General features: G+C 32.8%; 1 pseudogene; it reads left to right on the forward strand.

Moving 5' to 3' along the window:
- Nucleotides 1-1,751: 1,751 nt before the first annotated feature.
- Nucleotides 1,752-12,835, forward strand: LOC149577865 (type I inositol polyphosphate 5-phosphatase 4-like; annotated as a pseudogene).

Below are 12,835 nucleotides of genomic sequence, written 5' to 3' on the forward strand. Positions count from 1 at the left end.
TTCCAAACACAATTGGCAACTTAGTGTAATTAATCTTTCATATTTTACTTCATTTATTAATTTATCTTGGCTGTGCATTTCATATTTTATATTTCAGTATGTCAGCAACAAAGGGTTTTTTATCAACAAAAGTATGAATAATATTTTGTCACATGCTTGTCTTGAGGTCAAATGGGATAAGTAATGGAATATACTTCTTTATACATAAGAACATAACAAACACTAATCTATTAAATAAAGAAATATCAACTTTCATGAATTTAAGATTTTAAAATCTCAATTCTTATAATTTCAATTTCAATACATTGCTTACTTACAAATAATTTGTTTACTTTTAAATACTTTATAGAAATTATTAACTCCATTCAAAGTAAGAGATGCTTCTAACATGTACCATCCAATTTCAAATTTTAAATTGGGTAGCCATTATTCTTCCCATAAAATATGATTTCTATCAACTTTTAGTAGTTACTAAATTTGAATATAAAATCAAATGTCAATATGATAATTCCACATGTCAATTTCTAAGCTAAAACATGATTTCATAACATTTTCCCCACTCAACCTATTGCTCAAACTTTTAGATCTTAAACTATAAATATCCACGAAAAGAGAAGCTCGGTGTAACCATGTGATTAGTTCAAATCATACTTTAAAATACATAATACTTTTTATAAATTGCAGGCCATGTAAACCTTGACATTCCAACTAATAAGTCAAAATCATTCTTCTCCATTGATAGAGCCTTCTATGTCTGGTCTTTTGGTTGGTTGTCAAAATAGTGGTTCTCCATTCTTATTTACAAATATATTTCTTCTTAGCTGTGACATCAGGCCATAGCTAAGCAGAATCTCTATAAATAAGAAAATGTTTCCATCCGTTCTCTGCTATCTATATAAAAGAGTGGTAGGGTTGCTAAACTCTTAAGACCCACATTTCTGGCTACATCATCATTATATTCAACTTGTCTCTACCAATGGATGAAAAGAAGAATAAGGCATGTTTCACCGAAACACTCTTTTAACATTACCATATACATTGATCGACCCATATTTTGTAGACAATGAAGTTGATTAAATGATCTTGCTTGGTTTTTTGTATGTGCAGTATTCATGGCCAAAGTTGGTTGCCAGGAAATGGCTAAATATAAAGTCAAAACCTAAAAAGTTTCAAGCTGATGGATTTATTGAAGGTAATCCCATTCTCACAAGGAAGAATATGCACCTGATTTTTATAACTATGGTTTAGTTTGTCCTTGTTTTGGATCTTCATGGTCATATTGCACTATTGCTTTTACTTTTGAAAACTTTCTAGCTTGCTTCAATGAAGTGTAGTTTATCCTAAGATATTTCAAATTTCTCAAGGAGACCTCTAATACTACAGATCAATGCTCTTAAAAAAAGTTAATTTTTCTAGTATAAGGTCAAATATTTTGGTGCTCAAATCACTGTTTTGAAAACACTGATAAGTTGGGTGTTAATTTGATAACTTACCAAAAGACATCAACTCATTGCGAACCACTCTTTCCTGTCTTTGCATTGCTGTCAATTGTTATTAGATTTTCTAATGAGGGGAGGTCTATTTAGTGGCCAAGTAGAATTCAAGTTTTCAAGGTTTCATACTTGATACAAATAAAAATGATAAGTTGGTACAATTAGATTTTGTATTAATCAACATTTTGAATCAGCTTCCATGATCCTATTTGTATATTTGAATTAGCACAGCTGTAATTCTTACTACTTTTCTTGAACATGACAAAAAATTTGGTGACCAGACCTACATATGACACACTAGAAAGACATGAGCCATATATGTCTCAGGATACAAATGTGCAAGATCTAAGGTATATCACTCATTAAAGTGGATTCAGATAAATTCAGCTGAGATTTGATAAGGTGTTACTGTTTTGCCACTGCCTATAAAATCTTTTCTTCTAAAACACTGAGCTATCAATTTAACCCATGTTGCATTACAAGAAAAATATGACTTCAATTTGTTTTTTTGGGGTTGCAGGGTATTTGTGGGAACATGGAATGTAGGAGGTGAAGTGCCCCATAGTGGCCTCAATTTGGATGAATGGGTATCATCAACTCTAGCAGATATCTATGTTTTTGGGTAAAAACAATATCCTCTCATCTCATTCCAATCAGTTGTATCAATAGAAAACGTGTTTACTCTTCTTTTTCTAGTCAATTGGGTTTCAATTCATGGGTAAGTCATTTTGTTAGGTGCATACAGGTAATCCTATTCCTGTTGGGCCAGGCTGATTCCTCCTTTGGCTAAGTGTTCATCCAATATTTTGATTTTCTTGGAAGTTGCCCTTGATCAACTATCTTCTAGAGATTATCAAGTGGAATCTCATCTCACTATCTTTAATTGCAGGTGTAGTATAACAACTGTGCCTGTGTAGCGTGCATTTGAGGTCTAAAAATAAATAGCTTTCATTTTACTTTTTTCAGTTTGATTACCCCAACATGCCAGTTAGTCAATTTTACTGCATGTTGACCATCAACAACTAACAATAAACAAATCAAATACAAACTTCACAAGCATAGATAGCAGCTGCCAAAAGACTGAATTTCTTGGATAAAAACTTGAGTTAGACTAATCAAAAGCTTGGTGTCTGAACAAAAAAGATGTCATGAATGAAGTGTATATTGAAAAATGTTGGCAATAAGAGCTGTATTAAATGTAATTAGCTTGCTGTCAATCAGTTTCAATTAGGAACAACAACTTTCTCCTAAATAATATTCTGTTGCATTTTTTCTACTATTCATTTTTATAGTTTAAAAAATAACTGCTTAAACTTAGAAAATTATAGATTGCATTGGCAAAACTAAGTTCTCAATCTCAAAATCTAAACCTTTTTCTCAAAAACTTGGAATCTGAGCATTCAATATATTGATAGAGCAACTAATAAATTATGAAATTCCATGAACCTTAAGCAGTGTCTTCCATAATGGGAATCTTACTCACATAAAGCCATCAATTTGTGGATAAAAAGGAAAAAGCTAAAAGTCATGGTAATACTCTTAAAAAATGATAGAAACATCACTAATTAAGGCTTCACAATCCCTGAATCCCATATTTTACAAAACCTCTCTTTCAAAAGTAAAGGATCCATTTAATTGCATTTAGTTACTACGTCATATACATACATAACTAAAACTTTCAAAAGATACTCATTTTAACATTTAATTATTAGTCTATTTATGCTTAATGCATTTGTTATCAAAATTAATTATTTTTATATAACTTATAATTTATATATAATGAATATATTTATATAATTAAAAATCAACTAACTAATTGTTCTCTCCAAACCACTGAAAGTGAAAGATATTCATCGAACATCAAAAAAGAAGTCTTCCCATGACCTTTTCATTTATTGACATTGATATTATCTCCTCTCAGAGAAGATATTATATTCCTTAGTTTTAACCCCCTTTTTTGGATATCTCAATTGTTTTTGCAGGTTTCAGGAAATTGTACCATTAAATGCTGGGAACATATTGGGTATAGAAGACAATGGTCCCGCTGCAAAATGGTTAGCCCTTATTCACCATACATTGAACAAAGATAGAAATCAAAGCATCAGTTTTACATTTTGTAGAAAGGATGGGTCAATATCTTCAGAGGATCAAATTTACAGTTTTGATTCTGATTTTGAGGGTTGTCAAGGGCATAATAATTTTGCTCCATCTGGGTCACTTTCATCAGAAGATGAAAGTTCATTCAGTGGGAGAGATTCACCATATTCTCTTTACCATAGCCCAATCTCATATAGTTCTTCATCAGAAAGATCCTCATCCAACTTGGGTGAGATGAATTACAACTTTAATTCAAGTGGGCCAAATTATTGCTTGGCAGCTAGCAAACAGATGGTTGGCATTTTTCTTTGTGTTTGGGTTCGTAGTGATCTGAGAAAACATGTCAGAGATATAAAAGTTTCTTGTGTTGGTTGTGGAATAATGGGCTACCTTGGAAACAAGGCATAATTAGAAAACTTGTTTCATGTTTTCCACACTATTCAAATGAACTATTATTGTAGGGAATAGTTCATTTCAAGATTTTAAAAGTTGTTCAATATTCTTGTATCTAAGATTACTCATACTCCAGAGGAATACCTATTTAATAGATATTTTACTTGTTTACATGGCTCTATTTCGATCAGCATGCTATTCAATCAGACAAGCTTCTACTTTGTTTGTAGCCATTTGACATCAGGAGAGAAAGAAGGTGATGAGATATTGAGGAATTCTGATGTGAGGGAGATAATGAAGAAGACCCACTTTTGCCAAACAAACAAGATTCTCTCACAGAAAACCCCAGAGAGAATTTTGGAGCATGAGTAGGTTTTAATATTGTATCCTTATACTCCCAAATAGATATTAAATAACTCAATACCATTAAATTTTTAAAGAAAAAGAAAATGAGAAAACTTCATATGAGATCTTACAATTATCTATAATAATTTATAACAAAGGTTTAGGTAATATGCTGTCTGTCTGATTTGGTTCTATGTTTTCTTTCCTTTTGCTGGTGAATTATTTGGCTTGGAGATTTGAATTATTGTCTTGCACTCCATTATTCTGACAATAAACAACTCATGGGAGAAAACAACTGGGAAACTCTATTTGAAAAAGATCAGTTAGATACATAATCTATGCCATTGGATTGAAATGCCAGGGTTTGGATTAATTTTATGACCCAAATCATAAAAAAATCATTCTTAATGAATAATTCTATTAAACATTCATAGATGTGCTAAGATTTTATTGAAACTTTTTTTCAAAAATCTTTTTCTCTGTATATTCAGTGGGATCTGAATATCCAAGGGCATGTAGTAAGGTGTCTTAGACTTGGCTCCTACTCAAGGCCATGATGGATTTGATTTGAGGTAAGTCTTTTGAACCCAAACTATGGTCTTCGAGCACCAATATTTAAACATGAGTTAACAAAAAGAAAACAAACTTTGAAAAATATTCAAGGTAAGTCTTTCAAAAACAAACTGTAGGTTGGGGGTCTCCTCGATAGGGGAGGAGAAGAGCTCAAGATCATTTATCTACTCAAAAAATTGAAAATATTGGCAGAGAGATTAGGTGGAGGATTCATCAAAATGAGAGGGAATCACGAGATCATGAAAAATGGAAGGAGATTACAGGTTTGCAACCTAATTCCTAATTCTATAGGTCTCATTATGTGTGATTGTTTATCATTTAGTTCATAACCTCTGCTTTTCCTTGGGTCATGAATCTGTGACTAATTGCTATTGATTAGAGGTTTTATGCTTGACTTGGAATTTCAGGTTTATGGCTCCACATCCCTAATTGTGTGGCTGGGTAGAATAGATTTTTATGGTGGTGGTTCAAGATGGGGGATGCAGAAGAGATTGCAGAGTTATCACTATCTGGCAGGGCCTAGTCAGCAGCAGCGAATACAGAGGAGGTTTCAACAGTTCATGTTTTCATTGTTGAACACACAAGACTTGATATCCCTGGTCGCCACAAGATAAGTTGAATGATAGCAGCGATGGGAATCAAATCTTTGGGGGGACACCCTTATATTATCTAATATGTCCTATCTGCATTCCAGTTTTCCATTCTTCCGATAGCACTCATATACTCGAAGTAGAGTCGTGAAATTTGACATATTTTACTCTATGCGTTTGGAATGTTATCCCTAAATGAAACTGATATTATGTGCCCATTCTTCCTCCCCAAAATTTAAAGGCATCTATCGGTTCATTGGAAGAAACAGAAGTTTGAAGCTTAAAAAATGACAAACTAGGGCACGCCCACGGCTTCCACTATTATAGCAAGTCATTCTTCCTCAATACTCCACCAATCGATCTCAAATCAAAATGAAAATGGATGAATGAAGACAAGAGAAACTTACAAAGAGCATCTACCAGCATTTCACAATGAGGACAGATCTTTCTGAGGCATTCAGAAGAGTGAAAACCATTTTTGTATGCAGCTCTCGCATGTGGGCAAATGCATAACAATGAAATAGCGAAATCCCTTTTTCAGTTTAACATTATGAAGCCTGTGTTGGTCAAAATTTTGACCAACACGAAAATGGATTTTAAAAAAAAGATGTTTTTCTTTCCATATGTCGACCAATCTAAAACATTTTAATAGATGGTCAAAAATTTTGGTCGAAAAATAGGGTCAAATGTACTAGTGCTCAGCCGGGCAGAGAGTTGGGAAGATGTGCCGGTGGGGAAATTTGGTCAGATTTCCCTCTCTGCAAAATGAAAGTAGGATGGCTAGTGGGTGTAAAAATACTTTGCAAAAAAAAAAATCCTCCAAATGACAGATCTAGGGTGTCACTGCCCGGGTCTGTCAAAAAAAATTTCTCTATGTGCCCGAAGGGCTGAAAAATAATTTTCAAAATTTTGACCAAAAAAATGATGAATACAGAGAAAGAACATATCCAAATTAAAATTAAATCACAGATCTAAAAATGAATATCATACCCATACTACAAATCAGGGCCTCTGAGTTCCAATTTGCAAAAAACATTTTCCTCGTGGTCGACTTTGGGCCAAGGTAGTCAAGTTTACAATCAATTTTCATCCGTTTAGTGTTTCAAACGCAATGGCAAGGTCAGATCTGGTGCTGGACGCTCCCAATTTCTGTAGCACTCTAGATTTGGGCTGAGGTGATGAAGCAAACAAGAGATCTCGAATGACTTGTGATGAGAAAATCTCCAAGTTTCTCTGATACTATGTAAGAATTTGCCTAAGGAAAAAATTCACCCAAGAACTAAGAACTCAAACACAAGCACACAATAGACCAAGAGAGAGAGTGAGAGTATGATCAGAATAACAATGTATTCAATAATTGGTTCTCCATAAGAGTTCACTAGGAGTGCCTGAATATAAAGGCCTCAGGAGAGCTTCTAGAATGCATAGAAGTTAGCATCATGATGTGTCATAAAACCAAGCACATGTCCGCTAGATATGGATTATCCTCCATTAAGCACAGAAGTAAGTGTGGTGATGAGAGGATAAGCCTACAAGGATGGGACACGAAAAACAGTGTTGTAGACACCATGTCCTCAAATAGAGTTGCATACTCTTGTGTTGTCTACATGACAACTCAAAAGGTGTGCAAACTCCTAAGTATCTCATAAATAAAAATAATAAAATAATGCAAAATAATTAAATAATTCATTAACCTAAGTAAACTTAACTACTTGTGTAAATAGTAAAGTACATATTTACACCAACAGTACTTTCCCCGGGTAGAATGATATCATCTGCACATTGTTGATGGGTTATATTAGTTATATTCTTAGTTACTGAAATACCACTAATTTTACCATCCAATTGAGCTTTAGTAATTGCTCTAACAATAGTTTCTACCATAATGATGTAGAGGAATGAGGATAGGGGTTTTCCTTGTCTAATATCTCTAGAAGTATCAAAGAAGCCTTCAGGAGTTCCATTAGTAAGCACTAAAATTTTACTTGTTGAAATGCATTGGTATAGAAGATTAATCCACTGGCGAGAGAATCCGACGGCTTCTAGTATTTTGCATAGAAATCTCCAATCAACCATGTTGTATGTTTTTTGAATATCCAATTTCATGAACATGCTTGCCATTTTATTCTTATTGGCTATGTGTAGTGTTCCTTGAATAATGAGTATCCCATCTAAAATTGATCTTCCTAGTACAAAACTTGTTTGTTCTTTTGATATTATCTTATGTAGGATTGGTTTCATTCTATTTGCTAGAATTTTGGATATGATTTTGTACATGGTATTGCAAAGGGCTATAGGTCTAAAATCCCTTGGAGTTTCAGGGTCATCTTTTTTGGGTATTAAGGTGAGAAAGGTGTTATTAATTTTCACTAGTAACGAACCCCCATTTCTTGATGCTTCAATAGCTTTCCATAGATCAATACCAATAATATCCCAACATTTTTGGTAGAAGAAAGCTTGAAATGCATTTGGTCTTGGAGAATTGTCAGGATTCATATTGAATAGCACAACTCCAACTTCTTCCAATGATATGGGTGCATTTAATGTTTTATTATCTTATTGAGAGACTACTTTTGGTATGTTTTCAAGTATTTTTGCTTGAGCTAGCCTATTTGAACTATCAAAATTATTTAGTAGCTTATAGAAATGTTCTACAAATGTCTTTGCTATATTTTCTAGATTTTCAATAATGGAACCTGACTCTTCTTTAATTTTAATAATTTTTCTTTTAGCTCTGTTGTACAAAGTCCTGTTATGGAAATATTTAGTACTGTGATCCCCTTCTTCTAGCCATCTTTCCCTAATTTTTTGCCTCTAGAATATTTCTTCCCTTTCAAGAATGTTTTCCTACTTCGCTAGTAGTTCTTTTTATAAGACAAAAGTCTCGTAATTCATACCTTTTGTAGTTACTTCCATATTTAATTATTTTATTCTTTCTTCTATTTCTATTTTTTCTTTAAATATATTGTTAAATTGTTCTTTATTCCACTTATGTATATTTTCTTTAATCATTTTCATTTTAGATACAAATATATACATTTTCAAGCCTTTAAAATTGCCTTGATTCCACCATTTTCTCATGAGATCCATAATTTTTATTATTATCTAGAAACCATAGTTTTTTGCATTTAAAAGGATTTCTGACATGTTTAGTGGGTTCACTAATTTCAATTCTAACAAGAAACTGATCAGATCCTACTATAGGAAGTATTGACGCTTGTAATTCTAAATCTAATTCACCTTTAAAAAAGAATCTATCCAATTTCTTAGCTATAAATGAAAATTCTTTCCTTCTATTATTCCATGTGAATTTATTGTTGTTAATAAGAACATCGATAAGGTTATTACTATCTATCCATTTTTTAAATTCTAGTGATGCTTGAGAGCTATGCTGATTGCTTCCAAATTTTTCATCTAGATTTATGATAGTATTAAAATCTCCACCTATGAGAATGCATTCATTACTATGGTGTTTTATAAATCCTTTTATTTCTTCCCATAATAATTTTTTTATCTATGTTCTGTATTGGACCATATATGCTTATTAATATTATTTATAGGTTAGTCTCAATGCTTTTAATTCAGTTACTCATCTAAGAGTTATTAGATTGAATTAAATTTAGAATTTTTTTCCTGGGGTTCCAAATCATTCCTAATCCCCCTGAAACTTCTCTCGATTTGTAAAAGTTAATGTTCCAATTTCCTAGTTTCTTTTCTAATTTAATTCCTTTTTCCTTATTTAGTTTTGTTTCTTGTAACATTATAATTTTAGAATCAAAATTTTTTAAGTTATGTTTTAGTAATCATTTCTTGCTAGGTGCATTTAAGCCCCTAGCATTCCAAGTGGCGACCTTCATAATGTCTTGGGAAGGATCTTCCCCTTCCCTCTGTTAAGTAACTGATTAATTTTTTTCTATTCTTTTGCCTGACCATCTACTTCTATGAATTCTTTAAGTGACTCCCTTCCTCTTTTTTCTTTAACTCTGCCATAATTAGGGGAATTTATCCCTTCTTGATTCATCCAAATACCTAGTTGCTCTATATTCTCTTGTACATTTAAAACACTTTTAGATTGCTTTCTCTCTTTCTCACATTTTTTTTCATTTTTTGATTCTTTCATTATTAATTTTGCAAAATTTATTTGATTATCTGTGTGTATATTATCTGCTAAAGTTGGATTGCCCCATGTATTGTTTAATTCCATATTGTCTCCTTCATCTATTATTGTTTCAATTTCAATTTTTTGTGAATCTTTATAACTCTTATCTTCATCCTCAATGAGTAGCATATCTCTTCTCAAATCTCCAAATGTGTAATTATCTCTGCCTATTTTTAATACTTACTATAATAAATCTTGTTTTTGTGATTCATTGTTGTTATCAATATTGTCAAAATTAAAAACTTGTATCAATTCATCAGTTAATTGTTCTAGCTTCTCTTTCTCTGCCTCATCTAAAAATATCATTTCCATCTCTTCATTTTTTGTCACATCCTTATTCAAGAATTCTTGTAAATCTTGTATTATAATACCTTCTATCTTACTTTGATCCTTTACCTTTGTTTTATGTTCACTCATCTAATAGAATAGTGATTCTTGAGTTGTGCTTGGTATCTGCCAAAATCTGGTACATAGTTTTATTGTCTGTGTTCTCTTTGACCTACTCTACCCCTTTTTGCTGAGGAGTTTCCCTTATTTCTTTTGGACCCTTTGCATTTTCTCTTTCTAGAGACTTTCCAGAGAAAAGAATTTTGTTTTCTGATTCTTCAAGAATCTTCTCATTATTTTCCATGCTCTTTTCTTCCTTGAACCTTGATTCCTTTCTGGGTTTTTTTTTTTTCCAGCTTGTATGCCTAATTATCTTCATTTTTTGAGTTTTCTTCTTTTCCTTGCATAATTTCTTGCTGCTAATGGTTGTCGTTAACTTTTTTATTCTAGATATATTCTAGATATGTGTAGGACCAGAAAATGGGCTAAAAGCATAACATACTATGAGGAAATCACAAACTCAATAATCATATGTTAGCACCCACTAGTCTACCATGAAAGCCAAACTAAACAAAAGAAAGAAAACATAATCAAAAACTCCCTTTTCCATTTGTAGCTCCCATGTCCTTCTTTCTTCTCCAAATGATTGTAGCTCCAAAGTTTCCTATAGTGCACACAAAATTGAAGCAAAAGCCTATGATAGTGATAATGCCATGAGAATACTTGAAGTGTGATTTTATGTGAGAGAGAGAATGCAAAATGCAAATTAGTAGAGACTCAAAAACTCAAAGATTCAAGGACTCAAGACTTAAGCATCTAGCTCTGAAATGAGAGGAAGGGTGTCCATTTTATAATTTTCATGGAGAGTGAGAGCATTGAATTTTCCACCCATAGATATGTGATGTGGCAAGAGATTCCTATGATGCATACGACAGAATATGCCAAATGTAAGATTCTATGACACATGAGAGTCAAATTTGGCTAAATGTGGAAGAGAGTCTATGACACGTCATAAGATTTCTCAACCCACTTAAAGCGAAGAATCTATGATGAATAAGCCAAATAGGGACATGCGTAAGAGGTAATAATAATTCCTATGATGCATATGACAGAATATGCCAAAAGTAAGATTCTATGACACACGAGAGTCAAATTTGGAAGAGAACCTATGACGCGTCATAAGATTCCTCAACCCACTTAAAGCCAAGAATCTATGACGAATAAGCCAAATAGGGACATGCGTAAGAGGTAATAATATTTGATTATGACAAATCTCAGCCAAGTGTCAAAGGAGAATCCATGAGGTGTCACATCCAAGTGTCATGATGATGAAATATTTTATGGAATATTTGAATTAAAAATCCTTTTATTCCACAAAATAAGAATTAGTAGAAAATGGAATTAATGATGGAAAATGGAACTTAGGAAATTGTAAATTTCCAAGGTTTGCAGATAATGAATCAATTAATTAATATAATTAATTAATTGAGGATGATAATCAGGAGGAATAATTAGTGAGAATAATAGAATTAAATTATGGGTTATTTAATCCTATAGAGAAAATTAGTAGACGATTGGCCAAATTGATTAAATGAATGCGATCGTATCCTTTGATGAAAATGTGACGATGATGGATATTGAATAAGATGATGAAAAGGTAGACCAAATCCATGGTCAAATTAATTGATAGATCAAAATTGATAACATGCCAAGGACACATGACATGAATTAATTGATATGTAACATTTAACCGACATTGTAAATGCTACAGGATTGAAATTGATTGATAAGGTTTGATCATAATAACGTTGACGAACACTATCAATATTATTAAAATGGTTGATGATGCCATGATCTGACATTGGAAGCCTCAACAATGTCAAAGATTGAATGACATGAATGATATTTTGACCTAGTACTGAGAGCCATGACAGTACTAAGGTCAAATTGATAAGATTGATAAGTTGATAGGTTTCCAAGACACTGAAAGCCAAAACAATGCCTAGGAGCGAATAAATGATGATTGATCTAGGATGTTTGATATGTTTTGGGTTGATTAGGACCGATTTTGAGTGATTCTAAGTTGATTTATGGTGATTCTGAGTTGATTTGATATGATTCTAAGTTGATATGAAATTGGTGTGAAAGGGGATACAAATGACAAAATATGGTCAATCTGGCCAAAAGATCGAAGTTAGTAGAATGACAAAATGGGACAAATTAGTATGAAAAAGTGATGAGGTCATAGATGCAAACCATTTTTGAGCATCTACATTTTGCCCCTCTTTGATACAATGTGATTTAGAGTGTTGTATCAAAGAATAACTGATGAGAAAGCCACAACATACCCTAGTAGGGATGATATATATGGGTTCCCCCTCGAGAAATTGACTAAGATAAGCATATGATAAGTCAATTTATCGACAACAAGAAGAAAAAACCATAGCAACTGACAGAATGACCTGAAACTGTGCGTACATGCCCAAAATGATGGAAAGATGTCATAACATGAGGGAAATCATCAAAAATGGTTGTATTTGGTCGAAGATGATGAGACAAATGTCAGACTGAGGTTGAACCAGGTGGAAAGCCAAAGAAAGGTGATTGACAGTGTAGGATGATGCAAGAATGCGTGAATGCAAGATAAAGATGATTTGGTGAATTAGAAGACATGATCATGGTGATGGAGAATGAGATGAAGAAGAAAGATGAGATGAGGAGATGTTAGTATGATGGAAAGACTTTTGCTTCTAGAAAGTGCAATATATGTCAAATGGAGCTTTATTTTGATATGGCAAATGGAATGCAACGCATCATGGCATAAAGGGCCAGAGCGCAAATGCAAGCCTTTTGCATAA

This window comes from Cupressus sempervirens, chromosome 1 (assembly GCF_028749045.1).
Source record: "Cupressus sempervirens isolate cs-2001-9-10 chromosome 1, ASM2874904v1, whole genome shotgun sequence".
NCBI classification, from domain to species: domain Eukaryota; kingdom Viridiplantae; phylum Streptophyta; class Pinopsida; order Cupressales; family Cupressaceae; genus Cupressus; species Cupressus sempervirens.